The 17,915-nt window shown below is 44.2% G+C and overlaps 1 protein-coding gene and 1 long non-coding RNA gene across 7 annotated transcripts in view; one reads left to right on the top strand and one right to left on the bottom strand.

Annotated features, from left to right (window-relative positions):
- The window catches only part of ARSA (arylsulfatase A), a 92,856-nt gene that overhangs the window by 34,829 nt on the left and 40,112 nt on the right, over positions 1 to 17,915 (bottom strand). For 2 of the 6 annotated variants that reach the window (XM_033959505.1, XM_033959500.1), the window contains exons 1-2: positions 15,505 to 15,697; positions 12,966 to 13,431 (exon numbers count right to left, since the gene is read on the bottom strand). The exons of 1 other annotated variant lie outside the window; for it this stretch is intronic. The gene's annotated coding sequence lies outside the window, so the exon portion shown is untranslated. Of the gene's footprint in view, positions 1 to 6,568; positions 6,681 to 12,965; positions 13,432 to 15,504; positions 15,698 to 17,915 lie in introns of those variants that run through there. 3 more of the 6 variants (XM_033959501.1, XM_033959502.1, XM_033959503.1) reach the window with 3 other exon arrangements.
- Positions 1 to 17,915, top strand: part of LOC117367171 — a 56,485-nt gene that overhangs the window by 11,797 nt on the left and 26,773 nt on the right. The gene's annotated exons all lie outside the window — the stretch shown is intronic.

Here is a 17,915-nt window from a genome sequence, read left to right on the forward strand (position 1 = left end):
AGACTGGGAGAAAGTGACTAGTGGTGTATCCCAGGGCTTGTGCTTGGGCCAATCTTATTTAGTATTTTCATCAATGACCTAGAGGAAGGAACATCCAGTGAGATCATCAAGTTTGCAGATGACACAAAGCTATGCTGAACAATCAGATCGCAGAAGGATAGCGAGGAACTCCAGAGCGACTTGTGTCAGTTAGAGAGATGGCAGATGAAGTTTAATGTGGAAAAGTGCAACGTAATGCATTTAGGCAGAAAGAACAAGGAACACGAGTATAGAATATCAGGAGCAACTCTGGGTAAGAGCGCACAAGATAAGGACCTGGGCATACTGCTAGATAGGACCCTGAAACCGTCGGCATAATGCACGGCGGCAGCAAAGAAAGCAAATAGAATGTTAGGCATGATACAGAAGGGAATCACGAGTAGATCGGAGAGGGTTATACCGTATTTTCACATAGATAACGCGCACCCGTGTAAAACGCGCACACGGGTATAGCGCGCGAAAAACACAACTTTATGTACAGAAATTTTTATATACCGCGCACACACGTATACCGCGCATGCCGCCCCGACTCCCCCGTTGCCGCCCGACTCTCCTTTCGCCCGCCCCGACTCTCCTCTGGCCACCCCGACTCTCCTCTGGTCCCGACTGCTCGTTTCCAGCCCTGCCCCGATTCTCCTCTGGTCCCGCCTGCTCGTTTCCAGCCCTGCCCCGAATCTCCTCTGGTCCCGCCTGCCGTTTCCAGCCCTGCCCCGAATCTCCTCTGGTCCCGCCTGCTCGTTTCCAGCCCTGCCCTGAGTCTCCTTTGGTCCCGACTGCTCGTTTCCAGCCCAGCTCCGAGTCTCCTCTGGTCCCGCCTGCTCGTTTCCAGCCCTGCTCCGAGTCTCCTCTGGTCCCGCCTGCTCATTTCCAGCCCTGCCCCGTGTCTCCTCTGGTCCCGCCTGCTCGTTTCCAGCCCTGCCCCGAGTCTCCTCTGGTCCCGCCTGCTCGTTTCCAGCCCTGCCCCGAGTCTCCTCTGGTCCCGCCTGCTCGTTTCCAGCCCTGCCCCGAGTCTCCTCTGGTCCCGACTGCTCGTTTCCAGCCCTTCCCCGAGTCTCCTCTGGTCCCGCCTGCTCGTTTCCAGCCCTGCCCCGAGTCTCCTCTGGTCCTGCCTGCCCGGCAGGACCACTCGCACCCCCACCCCGAAGGACCGCCGACTCCCCGACAATATCGGGCCAGAAAGGAGCCCAAACCCTCCTGGCCACGGCGACCCCCTACCCCCACCCCGCACTACATTACGGGCAGGAGGGATCCCAGGCCCTCCTGCCCTCGACGCAAACCCCCCTCCCTCCAACAACCGCCCCCCCCCAAGAACCTCCGACCGCCCCCCCAGCCGACCCGCGACCCCCCTGGCCGACCCCCACGACACCCCCACCCCCCTTCCCCGTACCTTTGGTAGTTGGCCGGACAGACGGGAGCCAAACCCGCCTGTCCGGCAGGCAGCCAACGACGGAATAAGGCCGGATTGGCCCATCCGTCCCAAAGCTCCGCCTACTGGTGGGGCCTAAGGCGCGTGGGCCAATCAGAATAGGCCCTGGAGCCTTAGGTCCCACCTGGGGGCGCGGCCTGAGGCACATGGTCGGGTTGGGCCCATGTGCCTCAGGCCGCGCCCCCAGGTGGGACCTAAGGCTCCAGGGCCTATTCTGATTGGCCCACGCGCCTTAGGCCCCACCAGTAGGCGGAGCTTTGGGACGGATGGGCCAATTCGGCCTCATTCCGTCGTTGGCTGCCTGCCGGACAGGCGGGTTTGGCTCCCGTCTGTCCGGCCAACTACCAAAGGTACGGGGAAGGGGGGTGGGGGTGTCGTGGGGATCGGCCAGGGGAGTCGCGGGTCGGCTGGGGGGGCGGTCGGAGGTTCTTGGGGGGGGCGGTCGTTGGAGGGAGGGGGGTTTGCGTCGAGGGCAGGAGGGCCTGGGATCCCTCCTGCCCGTAATGTAGTGCGGGGTGGGGGTAGGGGGTCGCCGTGGCCAGGAGGGTTTGGGCTCCCTCCTGGCCCGATATTGTCGGGGAGTTGGGGAGTCGGCCGGGCAAGAGGGCTTGGGCTCCCTCTTGCTCCGATCGTGGATGCGGGTGCGGGTGGGAGCGCGTGCGAGCGGTCGTTCGGGGTGGGGGTGCGAGCGGTCCTGCTGGGGGGGGTGAATCGGGCGTCGGGCGGGGTGGGATCTATGTAGAAAAACTTTTGTATACCGCGCTCACGCGTATAACGCGCGAGGGGTATACACGGTAGGTAAAAACGTGTATAACGCGCGCGTTATATGCGTGAAAATACGGTAATGCCGCTTTAAAGAGCAATGGTCAGACCACACTTGGAATACTGTGTCCAACATTGGTCTCCCAACCTAAAGAAAGATATAAAACTGCTGGAGAGAGTGCAGAGACGAGCAACAAAGCTAGTAAAAGGTATGGAGAAACTGGAATACGAGGAACGACTTAAGAAACTGGGATTGTTCTCCCTTGAGAAAAGGAAACTGCGAGGAGATATGATCGAGACCTTCAAAATACTGAAAGGAATCGACAAAATAGAGCAGGAAAAAAAAATTATTTACAATGTCCAATTTGACACGGAATGAAGCTAAAGGGGGACAAGTCCAGGACAAATATCAGGAAGTTCTGCTTCACACAAAGAGTGGTTGACACCTAGAATGCTCTCCCAGAGGAGGTTATAGCGGAATCGACCGTCTTAGGATTTAAAAGCAAACTAGATGCATATCTCCTTACGAGAGGCATAGAGGGATATGGGTGACTAAAAATTACAAAATATTACTCACCAGAGATGGGTTACACTCCTCTGTTAACCATTTCACAAACCAGTGGAGAAAAAGCCTCAAAAATTTAAATGCAGCAGTAAACAACTTCAATACTGTTTAAAGTCCAAGCTGCTTATTTACTATCACTTGGACTTTAAACAGTATTGAAGTTGTTTACTGCTGCATTGAAATTTTTGAGGCTTTTTCTCCACTGGTTTGTGAAATGGTTATCGGGGGAGTGTAACCCATCTCTGGTGAGTAATATTTTTTAGTTAAATTTTGGGATTTTTTCTATTACTCTTTGTTTATTTTTTGTGTGACTAAAAATTATGCCAGGTGTACACCTGGCTGGGCCTCCGCATGTGCGGATCGCCGGACTTGATGGATCGAAGGTCTGATCCGGAGATGGGGCTTCTTATGGTCTTATATGTTTATGCTTGGGCTCGGGACCTAGCTGTAGAGTTACCTGAAGATGTGCTTTTGCAGGCTGTCCGTAGATTGCCTGCCTTTTGCAAATACACTACCTTTTGGGAGCAACATTATAAGTTGGTCTTCTGTTTGTATATTTCTTTCTGGGTTTCATGAGTCAGCTGCCTGTCCTAGATGCCAGGCTCCTGAAGCGGACTTGGGACATATGTTCTGGACTTGCCCCAATATTCGATCCTTTTGGAATGCCATTTTTCTTTTTGTAGAGCGTATTTGGACCATTATAATTCAATGCTCTCCTTTTGTTTTTATTTGGAGCTGTTCCCCATTATTATCCTAGTCAAAGGGGGGCTGAGCTTTCCTCAAGTGGACTGTCCTTATTGCCTTGAAATGTATCTTGCTGAAATGGCTTGAGGGTGACCCGCCGGATTACTCTATCTGGCGGTGCCAGATGATTACCTTCCTGATATGGGAATGAAGAGATGTGACGGACTTTTCCTCTCTCCCAGGGTGCGTTTTTCAACGCACCTGGGAACCCTTTTGGACTACTATGACTCCCTTGGCTTGCAGCCGATTGCTTAACTGTTGATTCTATGTGTCTCTGTATCACTGTTACCATTGGTATGCCTGTGTTGTTTGTATTATTTCAATGCATATTTTGGAGTTGTACTTGGGCGGAGGACCCGGGTGTGTGGAGGGGGGAGGGGGTAATGTGGGGACAGGGAGGGAGTTGTGTGGGAAATATTGTACAAAAAATATGAGCTTGTTTGCGGTTCCTTTTGTGTATTTGTTTGATTTTCTTGATGTGCTCAATAAAATATATTAAACCATTAACAAAATAGATATAAAGAATCACTAAGGACTCTAAATTGAAAATAGAAATAAAATTTAATAAACAAATGCTGTATAACAAGTCTAGACAATGAAATTCTGCTTCCCCTCTACTCAGTTATTTAAATGTCCAAGTAAAATTTTTGATCCCATTAATTGTGTTTCACCATTAGCAGTTACTAAGCAGGATTTTTTATAAGTATTTATTCTTTAAAATTCTTTGTTCAGGGAAAACTAATTGATGGTTCTAAGAACACTTTCTTTAAATAATTTATCTTACAGCCTCCAGCTTCTCAGACTTCTCCTTTTTCCTTGGGTTAGTGTATTGTAAGCTTTCTGTCCTTTCGATGTAGGGGTACCAGGTTGGCGCGCTGTTGCTAGTAGATCTCTCTCTCCCTGGAACCAACCTACTACTCTAACTAAAACCAAATCAATAAGAAAAACCCTATCCTAAATCTAGAAACCCCAAAGATGCCTAAATACTTCCTTAGCAAAGAATAAAAACAAATAATTGATGTTCCCTATACTATTTCCCTCCCCCAAATTTCCTATATATAATCACAAAAAATCATACTTTCACTAAACATCTCATGCATATAAATCTTTTCCCAAAATCCCAAAAATCTTTACAGAAAATATTCCCAGAAAAAGATTTCCAAGGCAGTTTCACAACTTTGCTTCACTAATAGTCTCTCACAACATTCCACAGAAATCTGTCACAGGAACATATCTCATTAACTTCTCCAGAAATCAGCACCACAGACTTATTACTCAGAGAATCTCTCAAACATTTCCCAGAAGATTCTCACAGGATATCGGACTGAAATTTTCTCCAGACTCTCAAACATTACCAGCATCAAACAGTTTCACAGATAAAACAATTCTTCACATCAGCCAGAAAGAAACGTTTTCACCCTTGGAGAAATACCAGAATCTATAAATTAAACCTCAACTTCAACCAAAACCTCCAATTCCTATTCAAAATTCAATAAAACCAGCTATAATTACCTTCTCACAAGGCACAAACCAAAACCTCTCCACACAGATCTAAGTCACCCTCTCAACTGTCAAATCTGACAATGTTCATACAGCTGATGCTGATCTCTGCACTAAGACAGCAAACCTGTGCAGGAGATCAGCAACAGAATACCAAAACAGCACCGATATATATATATATAAAAATACACAAACCAAACTTCTCAAAATAGGAAAAAAACCCTACAGGTCTTACATTCCAGATTTTCTTTGCTTTAAAAACCCTTTAAAATCTTTTTTAAACCCTGTTTTTCTCACTCAGATTTTTAACCCTGGTTACAATACATAATAAACTCCACAAAAAAAGGGGGAACACTCACAATATACCTGTTTAAAGTAACTGGCGGAGCTCAGAACCAAAGGTGGCATGGAAATCACAAACAGGGACAAGCCCTCAAATGTGTCTTCATAGTGTCTCTCATTGCTCCATCTTAAGTTAGTTAAAAGGTTTTTACATGTTCATCTTGAAATTACATGCAAAAACCTTTTAGCTAACTTAAGATGGAGCAATGAGAGACACTATGAAGACACATTTGAAGGCTTGTCCCTGTTTGTGAAAGATGGAGCAATGAGAGACACTATGAAAACACATTTGAGGGCTTGTCCCTGTTTGTGATTTCCATGCCACCTTTGCTTCTGAGCTCCGCTGGTTAGTTTACACAGGTATATTGTGAGTATTCCCCCTTCTTTTTGTGGAGTATATTATCCCTTCGGGACACTTTTGATTGGATTTAGCATTACCCAGTAGTGTGTTAGGGGACACAATACATAATATACAGTTAACAGGTTACAATTTGCACTGGGTTTATCCTAATCTGTCACATACTAGGGATCTAATACCAATATACTGTACATAATATGCAGTTTACAGGATAAATTTGACATGATTACACATGATTACAGTGCAAGATTTTTCAACATAAGTTTTTATCCTAATGTGACACATAATCGATATACATTAACGTAATGGATATAAATACTGGAACAGTCAAAGTCTACAGAGAACGATAAACAGATTCATGAACCTACCAAATTTCCACTAGAAAAGGAAAACTAAACACCAAAACTACTGCAAAAATGCAATACACATGAATATAAAAATCACCCAATGAGAGATAAATGTCAAAATTCTCAAAGTTAGTGAAAACCATTATTATCTGAGGGAACTGGAGGAGTCCTAGACCCTCCAGCATTAATTAGGGATGCCTCAGGCCTTTCAACCACCTTCTGAGTCTATATAAGGAAGCATTCAGATTTTTACAGAATAAAAAGCTAAGTGTATAATGATTCATATGGCTATAATAGCAGATCCTGCCATGAAGGAAGAGAATGGAATTTCTCAGTTTTAGTGGTCTGCTTTTCATTCACCTACGTTAAATACATCATTATAGCCTTCCCCCCCCCCCCTCTCTACAATTTCTTGTTTCCGGACAATCATTCCCTGCAAGGCAAAAGGGTCTCTATGATCCTTGCCTGGCAGCCGAGAAGTTTACCTTTCTGTCTGGAGACAGTACTGCCTTGAGCTCTTGTCACGCGATTCTCAGACAGCTGAATATATCATATGATGGGAGTTGTATTTCCAATGGCACAGAGAGAGGGCTAAAGTATACCAACACAAGTCGCACAAAGTGAAACGGGACTAGTCTTTTATTGATCCAGCTCACATTTTAACAGGAAGACAGCCAAGAACTTTTTAATTACACAGCTAGCAGCTACCTTGCAACATCCTGTTTCTAAACATCTTGTTTGTCTTTCTTGTCCTGTTTAGAATGAAATCTCCTTCGAACAGGGACTGACTTCTTTGTGACTCTGTACAGTCCTGCTGGTAGCGTTATAGAAATAATTAATACTAGTAGACATTTGAAATTTGTAACCCTGCTTTATATACTGACGGTAAGAGGAAAACTGTGCTGTAAATACCAGAGTATAATGAAAAACTGTGGAGCTAAGCAATAGAGAATGACACGGTGACAAAATTCATCACCGTCACCGTCCCCGCGGATAACCGCGGGAAACAATGCCATGTCATTTTCTAGTGTCTATTTCAACCTCAGTCCTTCTACACCAGCATTCTTCAAAGCAAAGCTTGCGGGTCAGTGGTTGTGGCCATTCATACTCTGATTCTTCCCTCTTTCCTTAAAGAATGACATGAAGATGGTTTCCCGCGGTTATCCGCGGGGACGGGGACGGTGATGAATTTTGTCACCGTGTCATTCTCTACTAAGCAACAACTACTAAGAATAACAACGATACATTAATCATGTCGGGAGCCTTGACCCTGAGGAAAGATTAATGAAAAATGGACATGTTGGTAGAAGCCAATCGCTACCTGCCTTGCCCGCCTGCACCTCCTCCCCCGCTCTCCCGAAGCCAACCCAATCCGTTGACAGAAGCCGATCCCTGCTTGCCTGCATCCCCCTCCACCAAAGCCGACCCTGTTACTTTGTTGAAGCTGGACTCGCTCCATCCTCCCCCAGCAGCAACTTCGTGCAGGGACAGCATATGCAGCAATTCACACGCTGCACGTAGCTGGCCCATAAGCCTTCCCTCTGACGTCAATTCTGACATCAGAGAGGAGGTTCCGGGTCAGCGTGTGAGTCGCTTCCTGTGTTCCTTCACGGAGTGCTGCTGGGGGAGGAGGGAGCCAGTCCGGCTCCAACAAAATAACAGGGTCGACTTCGGGGGTGGTGCCTGCTTGCCTGCCTGCCCGCCCAGCCAAACATTGAGGAACAATGTAGAATTAACCTGCTGCGTGCAACAAGCACCCACATAAGACTGCCTTCAGTAAAGCATACCCACAGAAGGGGAATACTGCTCACAGGATCCATCAACTGGCTGGAAAAACTTCAAGCCTGTAAAGAGAACAATGGAGGCAGAAAGAAGCAGGCTATTCAACAACTAAGTGCATACAGAGAGGGACTAACCTAAAGAAGATTATCGAAAGTAAACCTAATCTTCCATTCTGTTACATCCCTTCCAAATTTCATACGCTAGGTGACGTACCAAAGCAATGGTAACAGCTAGGGAGGGACAGAAAAGACTGCCCACAACACCAAGGTCTCAAAACCAGCATTAGAACGAGCTGCCACAGCCACTCGGTAAAACTGGGTAAAAGTATGAAAAGAGGACCAAGCAAATTTCATCAAGATGAATCGTGCGAGACTCCGCCCATATCACAGCCACACTTCCCTTCGAGTGGGCTTCAAGTTAAATTGGCGGCTGCTTGCTGCAGGTGATGGAAGTCACGGAAATGGCCATTTGAAACTATCGAGCGATTAAGGACTTGGACACTGGCCGACCATGGCGAGGTGCAGCAGTCAGGATTAGTATGTTTATTTAAGATTTGATATATGGCTCCTGCATTTTACTGACCTAAGCGGTTTACAATGTATCAAACTAAAATGAAATGAGGTACTTGAGAAAAACTACGAAGGCTCACATATCTCCCACCTTCCTTTTTCCACTTTCAGCATCATTATCTTCTCTCCTCAGCCCCCCTCCCCCCCCCCCCGACTAACAGTGGCAGCTGTGTGCTTTTAACTTCCCCATACACAGTTGCTGCTATCAGGCAGCCTTGGGGCCTTTGCTAGGCTGGCTCGCTTCTGAGGAAGGGAAAGAAAAATTTTGCAGGAGGCATGAGAGTGGAAGAAATGGACATGGAGTAGAGGGGAGGGTGAGATGGTACATGGGGAGAGAACGTATTAATTATGAGTGGGAGTAGGGAGGAGGGAAAGAAGGAAAATTGTTGCAGAAGAGATGAGTGATGAGAGAGGGAGAAATGGACATGGGGGATGGTGCATGGGGAGACAGAATGTTAGTTGTGAGTGGGGTTGGGGAGGAGGGAAGGAAGAAAAGTTGTTGCAGAAGAGATGAGCATGATGAGAGAGGGAGAAATGGACATGGGGGAGGGGAGGTAGAAATGGTGCATGGGGAGACAGAATGTTAGTTGTGAGTGGGGTTGGGAAGAGAAGGACTGGCCATCCAGTGTGAGGATCATCTTCAATGGACTCTCTATCCCACTTACACTGCTTGCTCCAACATTTTACTTTGTAGGATGATGGAGCAGACTCACCATAAACTGTAGTCATGCATTCATGGATCTCCTTTGGCTTTTTCCCTTCTTTTGTGAGAAATTTTAACACTGAACGGTGCTCTAAATTTAGCAGTTTCTTACTTGATTCACATGAGGACTCTCCTGACATCCTGTCTCTTGGAACTTGCACTGAGCCGCAACTGTGCATGAGTAATCTTGATACATGTCACAACATGCTTGCTATTCTCTTTCATACTCAGATAGATAAATAATTGAATGCCCCTCGTATTTGAAGAATATAGCACAAGCCAAAACAACTGCCCTTGCCACTAGAGGCCTTGTTTCCCAGGTTACATTACTGATTTCTATTCCGCCTCAACCTTGCAGTTCTGGGCGGATTACAAAAGAGACAACTGGACATTTCCAGGATAATTACAGAGAAAATTCTGGTCATTTCCAGGAGAAGTTACAAGAATAATGGAGCTGTATATTTCAAGAGCTACAAGATGCTGTACAAATAGGAAATAGTGCAGATCCAGTATATATACCGTTAGGGAAGCAGTTGACATGCTTGAGGCTAAAGAGAAGGGAACTGGTGAAGGGGGGAGGAGGAGGGAGATGTGTTGAGGGGGGTCCGGTTGAGGTTAAGCCATCTGTATAAATTTTTTGAATAGGTGGGTTTTGATTTCTTTATGAAAATATTTGTAGTCGTTTGTTGTTATCAGCAGGTTGGAGATAGTGTGGTCCAGTTTCGCTGCATGCGTCGCCAGCAGACTGTCATATATCTTCTTGCACTGGGTGACTTTGAGTGGGGGGTAGGTAATAGGGGTCTTAGTTCTTCTTTGTCTAGTGGTGGCGTATTGGTACAGGCGGTTGTTTAGGTAATTGGGGGCTGTGCCATTTATTGCTTTGAAGTATAGTTTGAATTGAATTCGTGCTTGCATTGGCAACCAGTGTGAGTCCAGGTAGGCCACGGTGACGTGGTCAAATTTTCTCAGTGAGTAGATTAATCTGAGTGCAGTGTTTTGGATTGTCTGTAGTTGTTTTATCATTGTTGCAGGGCAAGGCAGATAGAGTATGTTGCAGTAGTCCAATAGACCTAGTACTAGGGATTGGACTACTAGCCTATATTGCTCTTTGTCGAAGAATTTTCTGATTTTTCTTAAATTGCGCATGGTTAGAAATGCTTTCTGGGTGGTCTTGTTGATTTGGGCCTGCATTGTGCAGCATCTGTCTATTGTTACTCCTAGGAATTTTAGGGTAGGTTGTATAGGGTATTTGGAGGCGTTTGTTTCTAGTTCTGTGATGGAGGGATTCTTATCCTTTTCAAACAGTAGAAATTTTGTTTTGTCAGTGTTCAGCTTCAATTTGTGATCTGCCATCCATTTTTCCACTGCTTGAAGGGTTTTTTCCAATTTTTCTGTAGAAGTTGGGTCAGGAGCATCAAAGGGTAGGAGTATGATGATGTCATCAGCATAGCTGAATGAAGTTACATTCAGATTGTCTAGGGTAGACCCAAGGGAGGATAAGAAGAGGTTGAAGAGAGTAGGTGAGAGAGCTTTGAGGAACTCCACAGGGGTTGGACCATGGTTCTGATTTAAGATTGTTTGACTTTACTCTATAAGATCTGTATTTAAGGAATCTTTCGAACCAATTGTATACCCTGCCTGAGATCCCTATGGCTTCTAGTGTCTGTAGTAGGATGGTGTGGTCGACCAGATCGAATGCTACATACGGAGATTCACCCAAGTGATATGTGCATTAAATAGTCCTTTAAATAATAGCAATACTGTACACAGATGAGCACAAGCATCAATTTCACATGAACTGTAAATGTATTCCTTACAATGTGGTTTGTGAAAAAGGATCTGGATTTCTACACAAGTTGTATTGATTATATGGGAAGCTTAGCCTCCTAGAGAGATCTGAGAATGAATGTCTGACAGATAAAGAATAATGATCCATGCAGAGTGCAGATGTAAACACAGCAGTAGCACTAGGTGTTCATTAGGATGCTTGCAGACATACATAGGAACAGGATGAAATGAAGGAACAGGAAAAAATACAGAGATGGGACCATTTTCATTCTTTCAATCCATTGGATTTGGGAAAGTATTTATGCATATGGGGTCAAGAATGTCTAAAATTTAGTAGGAAGGAAAAATCAGGATTTGGAACAAGATTGCGTTTCAGTTAACAAAGGTTTTTTTTCCCTGGTTACTGGGGGTTGGTGGGAAAGGTGCTGTCCTTTGTAACTCTTTCGGCAAAAGTAAGTGACAAATTTATGTGTAACGAACGGAAGCAAATCAGAGAAGTGAGCTAGCTAGTATTAAGGTAAAGTTTGATATTTGACAATTGGAATTCTCAAATTTATCAGTAACTATACCAAGATTAGGCACCTCTGGTTTTTAACTTTCACAGACTAGTCAGGTTTCCAAGATATATATTGTGAATGTACCCTCAATCCTCTGCTTCCAATATATTATGAATATGCCGCTATATCCCTTACCCCATTTCTTCTCTCCAATGTGCTTGTTTTGTCACATCATTACGATTTTACAAATATCTAGGGCTTCTGTTTTTAGATTTTTAACTGATAAACATTGATATATCATTCCTGGTGAGGATACCTGAAAAGGGGGATTTCCCGGCTGTGAGGGGTGGTGTTGCTACAATCATGGTGAAGTTGTTCTAAATCATTTTTGTTTTGTATATTACTGCTATGCAATTTATATAACGATTAAATTAGTTTAATAAGCATTACCTTATGTATGTCTCTTTGTATGCCGTGAAGTGCTGACTACCTAACGAACTTGGCATTACACCTATCAACGATTGTAGTTCTTTCCTTATGTGCCTGCTTGTTTAGTTAGGGTTAGTCAAGTTAGTCTTGAAAGTTTGTCTCTTGATGTTTCCATGATGCAATGTTTCTGATGTTTATTTGTTCCCTGCACCCTACATTTTTTATTATGTAAAGCCGCTTTGATTACAGAAAAGGTGGGAAAACAAATTTTAATAAACTTGAAACTTTATCCATGCTGACAATGTATTTATTTGATTCCACCAGTAAAGATACCCAGCAAAGAACTTCTCTAACTGGACCTTAACATTTGCAATTTAAAACAATGAAGAGCAGAAAACACTACAAATACCTCAATGAATTTTAATTTCTGGAAGAATTCTAAACTTGCACAGATGTTTGGTTTGTGCTGGGGGATATTATGAAAGTCCTGTGTCTAAGGGAGTAGAAGCAAGACTTCCATTCTGCAGGAACAATCTGGCAGCCCCATGGAGTGGTGATGACCCTCATAGCTCCCAGATATGGCCATGTGTCTTAGAAGAAAATGCTAATAAAAATGAATCCAAATTATGAGCTTTAGCCTCAGTGTCGGCAATGAAAAATAAACTGCCAGGGCAGGTAGGTACAAGCATATTAGGTGGAGAAGTAGCCTAGTGCAGTGGCCTAAGAAACTAGCGAACTGGGTTCAATTCCTACTATAGTTCTCTGTGACTCTGGTGCAAATTAAGCACCTGAACATAATATGTAAATCACTTTGATCATAACCATAGAAAGGCAGTTTATCAAATCCCATTCCCTTTCTTTTTTAAACACACAGGCCACTCTACAAGATTTTGATTATTATCTCAAGAATCATGATGACCCTACCCCCAAACCTCCCAGAATGATCCTGTAAAAACACAAGATATATTAAGGACAATTTTTGTGACTGGCTTCTCCCAGAGGATCCCAGATAAACTCATTGAACCTGTAACATATAATATTATCAGACTGGACTCTGTATTCCTGAAGTAAACTTCTTTAATACAAGCTTAAAACAAATAAATAAAGAACTCACAGTTCAGTTGTTCTTAAGGGATCTTGTCTTCTATAAAGTCCACACTCTGCCAGCACATTCCAAAGGTAGAAAAGGCCAGGAGTGTATCTCACGTACTCTGTGGAGGGTAAAACTGCTCTGAATGCCTACATGAACAGGTTTCATACCTCCTCAGCCCTTTCTTCCATCTCTGGAGGAGGCCGTTTAAACATCAAGGCCTTAGGATAGGGTTACCAGAAGTCCGGATTTTCCTGAACATGTCCTCCTTTCCATGTCCAGGGGTCTGTACGGCTTTTCAAAACCTGGCATGTAAGGCTTTATTGTTCTCCTGAAGCTTAGAAGCCCATCGAGGGATTTGATGTGAGAAGGTAGTTGATTCCAGTATCTTGGCAGGTAATGGGAGTAGGAGTGGCATCTGGCACTCTGGAATTGAAGGACACAGCCAGGGGGTATTTGAAGATGTGCTTCCTCCTGAGAGCGGAGTGGTCTGTTTGGGAAATATGGAGGAAGCTTGTCTGTTAAGTAGTTGGCGCTATGTTGTGTAATGACTTGTATGCTATTACTAGGCCCTTACAGATACAATGCTAATGGGCTGATGATAATGATTGTGAGATAGGGTTGCAAGCATGGAAGTTCTTTAGGAGTCTAATTGCTGCGTTTTATATGCGTTGTAAGCACTGGAGATTTTTTTTGCTGTCAAGCCTGTTGAATGTGGGATAGGATAAAGGCGTAGAGAAGTTGGGTGAAGTCGGGTTCGGAGAAGTAATTCTTTATGATGCCTATAAGGGGTTTCATTGGTATCATGCTGACATCATATTATATCTGTGTTTATTTGAATGTTCTTCCATGATGTCTATCACAAGAGCCAACTTTTCAGAACTATTGGGGGTGCTAATCCCATTACAAATTACCCCTTCTTGGGCAAAGGCAAAGCATTTGTTCAAAATTAGGGGTGCTCAAGCACCCACAGAGCTGGCTCCTATGATGTCTATTACGGTATTTGTTTTTATTATACTGACATTTGTCATATTTCCATTACATGACTTTTCTATAGAATTGTTAAATATGAATATTTCTGACACAGTTTCATGTTTGTCTTATTTATATGTTTCATTATGCCATGTCTAAGTTGATCTTATTGACTGTATTTATTCTTATACATTATTTGATCATTTTACTATTGTGATGCTGTTAACAAAATTGTAAGTTTTATGTAAATTGTATCTGCTATATACCTCCTTGAGTGGATCTCTTCTTAAAGTCGGTTAATAAATCCCAATAAATAAATTCCGAATTACCTGTATAAAAGGCAGGGGTCATGGATTTGTGCTTCCTCTCACTGTTCATCTCCCAGTGTTCAAGTTGAGCGGTGAGGGGAGGTGCAATATGCTTTTTTAAAAAAAAGGGAGCTGATGTGGTGGCATCTGACTGTACTCCTGCGCTCTATGGCAGTGCTGGCTACTGGAGTCAAAGAAGAACATCACTTTGATTGCAAATGCGAAGAAAGTGTGTCTTGTATCACTCCATATGACCAGAAGGCTGTGGGGATTTCTTTGAGTAGCACAGGGGAAGGCAACTATTATACACAGAAGGCCACATGAATGTCAGTACATCAAGCAAGCTGCAACGTTATAAAATATCAGAACTAGAAATGCACAGAGCGCTATAGACCTGTGACAAATAAATAAATAAGTAAAACTTTAACTAGAATGGATGGAATAAAAACCAACTGCTGGAGTGGTTATTCTGAAAATATTTGCAAAATATAGTATAGTATTTAAAATCATCAGAACTCTGGCTAATGACATTTTCAGGTAACCGTTCCCCTTAACTGTATCCATGACATCCTGTTTGATTGTCTTGGCTGTTTAGATTGTAAGCTCTTTCGAGCAGGGACTGTGTTCTTTTTTGTGACTGTGCAGCGCTGTATGTGTCTGGTAGCGCTATAGAAATAATTCATAGTAGTAGCAGTTCCCATGGTCTCATAGGCCATGTAAAATTCAATGATGGGTCATATTTGGCCACCTTTAGAACAGAATATAACAAAGTAAAAATAATGAAAAAAACATAGTAGTGGAAAAGAACACCATAATTCTACCAGGAAAGGAAAGGCCCTCACCAACGAGAAAGCAGAATATATAGCAAATGTTAAAATAGAAGAGAACTAGAAGAAACCACAGAGTGGAACCCCCCTGGGCCAGCTGCAGCAGAACACATCAGCTAGGAAACACGTTAAAATTTGCAGAACAAATGTTATTATGCTCTCAAATCACATGGTAAATAATTCCATAATAAGGGGGGGGGGGGCTAAAAAAGAATGATGAATGACAAGTACCGTATTTTTTGCTCCATAAGACGCACTTTTTTTTTTCCACCCAAAAGTGGGTGGAAATCTCAGTGCGTCTTATGGAGTGAAGGTACAATTTTGATATCCCCCTGCCGCCGCACCATTTTAAACACCTACCTGCCCACCGTAGCCGCATCATTTAAAAACTCCCTGCCGCCATACCGTTTTAAACACCCACCTACCCGCCCACCATCATCGCCACCATAGCTGCACCTTTTAAAACAGCCACATGCCCTCTGCTGCCGCCTCCTCCTTTGTCGTCGTCGCTGCAGTCCCTGGTGATCCAGCGTGTGTCCCTCCCTTGCTAGCGGCATACAGGTCAGGAGCGCGGATGTCAGCAGCAAGCCTTCTGCGCTCCCGCTTGCGCCCACACTGTTTTCGAAATGGCTTCGTCAGTTCTCACTGGATGACGTAGGAGCTATAGAAGGACAATGAAGACGGCTGCATAACCATACAGTTACTGTTTTAGAAGGATTAAGTATGAGTTGATTGTCACAAACCCAGGATGATACTTGGGAAAAACAACATTGGAGTGGGAAATTATCAGGGGCAGATGGGTGAATGTAATGTATCAGAAGGATATTGTTGGCATAGTAATATGCACTAATATCAGTGGATTGACAAAGATTTTAAACAAGAGAGGAAATAATACAGAATACCTATGGGACACCGCAAGATAAAGAGTGAGCAGTAGAGAAAGTATGATTAGAGGTGACCTTAAAGGAGTGTGTCTGAAAAAAAGGATGAAAACCAGTTCCAAACTTGGCCTGTAAAGCTAGTAGAAGACATTTTTTGCAAGAAGACCATGGTCGATGAAACCAAAAGTTTATGAGAGGTCAAGCAATACCATCAGAGCTACGTTTTCTAAGTCAAAAGCACTGAGGACATGACTATGCAATGGTTTCAGTGCTGTAATATAGCCCTAAAACCTGATTGCCTTGCATGTAACACACATCACAATCTCAGCTCTGGAATGTTGCTCTCATTGGGGTTCCTGAATCTTGCTATACTTTGAGATGCTGGAATGTTGCTACTCTTTGGGTTTTGGCTAGGTACTAGTGACCTGGATTGGCTACTGTGAGAACAGGCTTCTGGGCTTGATGGACCATTGGTCTGACCCAGTTAGGCTATTCTTATGTTCTTATGAGTGGAGAGAGGATGTAAGACTTTTTCCTATAGATTTCTGTCTACCTTCTCCTTCCTGCAGATCTATAAAGTCAATATTCTCTACACTTCTATCTCCCATGGCCCTCTGATGTCCATCCTCTGCCTCTCCCTATCACAGACTTCTCTGTTTGATTCCCTTATCTACTAACACCATGAATAAGCAGGGGACAGATGCTGGGGAAGTGGAGAATCAATAAGCAGGGCTCCCAGAGAGTTATTAATAATTTGGCCAATATTCCAAGGAATTTATTATATGCATTTTGGGCCATTTTCAATAGGACATTTAAGTCCAACTTTGCACGTTTCCCACAAAAACGTCCAAACATCAGGGCAGAGAAACGTTCATTATCAAAACTACTAGACATCCATCTTTTTAAAAAAAAAATAATCATCTTGGCCAGGCAAGAGAGATCTGGGCTGGGCTGAGCCCTGACAGAAGTGACAGGAGGCTGCTTCTCCTGTCACTACTGTCAGGGTGTGCGCATGAGCGGGGAATGCTATGGCCGTGGGTAGGGGGGCGTGCTAACGATTGTCTCCATTTGCATGCAGGCCTTTACTGAATCAGTCAGCCGACATGCAATAGGAAACGGATCGTGCACGGTTTGGAGGTTTAGTGAATCCTGCCCCTATGTGCCGTAGCGTAATTTCGGGTGTGCCGAAAGGGACTGAAGCACACATGTATGGCATTTCTGGCGTCAGTTCCTCTCCTCCTCTCTGCCTCCACATAAACCTCTTCTTGTTTTCTCTGAGCTCGGGGCCATGTCTGGAGAACCTCTGAGCAATGCGCAGAAGACAAATGCGACGCACGTATGTGCACATGCATGCAACGTCATCACGTTGATATCTGCGCATGCTCGTAGGTCCTCCAGACACGGCTCCGAGATCAGGAAAAATTAGATGAGGCTCATGTGAGGCAGGGCTGGGGGTGGAGCGGGACAGAGCAGGATGGGGTTGTGGGTGTGCCACGGTAAAACATTTGCTCCGTTAGTATGCCAGAGCAAAAAAGATTTGTGAGACACTGCTCTAGAGCAGGGGTCTCAAAGTCCCTCCTTGAGGGCCGCAATCCAGTCGGGTTTTCAGGATTTCCCCAATGAATATGCATGAGATTTATGTGCATGCACTGCTTTCAATGCATATTTATTGGGGAAATCCTGAAAACCCGACTGGATTGCGGCCCTCAAGGAGGGACTTTGAGACCCCTGCTCTAGAGGGTATGTTTAAAAAAAAATTATTTTGAGTCTTGCTGTGCATGGTTTGTCTTGTAAGCCCTGTACCATTGTGGCCCCCTCTTTTAACTACCTTTTTGAGTTTGAATATCCTTTGGAGCTGGCCATACTACCCCAGCCGGGGTGTTATCAGTAAATTCTGCAGGGCCAATATTACCTTTTTTTCTGCTAGTGATACCTTGCCTTATGTACTCAACTTTCTCTGTTATTTGTTTTGTTTTCAAATTGAAT

Source organism: Geotrypetes seraphini, chromosome 9 (assembly GCF_902459505.1).
Source record: "Geotrypetes seraphini chromosome 9, aGeoSer1.1, whole genome shotgun sequence".
Lineage (NCBI taxonomy): Eukaryota > Metazoa > Chordata > Amphibia > Gymnophiona > Dermophiidae > Geotrypetes > Geotrypetes seraphini.